The sequence below is a fragment of the Etheostoma spectabile genome, chromosome 15, assembly GCF_008692095.1.
Source record: "Etheostoma spectabile isolate EspeVRDwgs_2016 chromosome 15, UIUC_Espe_1.0, whole genome shotgun sequence".
Classification (NCBI taxonomy): domain Eukaryota; kingdom Metazoa; phylum Chordata; class Actinopteri; order Perciformes; family Percidae; genus Etheostoma; species Etheostoma spectabile.
In genome coordinates, this window is record NC_045747.1 from 6,622,479 (window position 1) to 6,622,707 (window position 229).

A 229-nucleotide genomic window follows, 5' to 3' on the forward strand; every position below is an offset into this window, starting at 1 on the left:
TTCTTGGTAATGTCTCTGTTGTGCCATATTTTCTGCACTTGATGATGACTGTCATCAACGTGTTCCATGGTATATTTAATGCTTTGGAAATTATTTTGTACCCTTCTCCTGACTGATATCTTTCAACAATGAGAGCCCTCTGATGGTTTGGAAACCCTCTGCAGACCCTGGCTTTTGCTCTGAGATGCAACTAAGAACATGTCAAGAAAATCCTACTGGAACAGCTGAA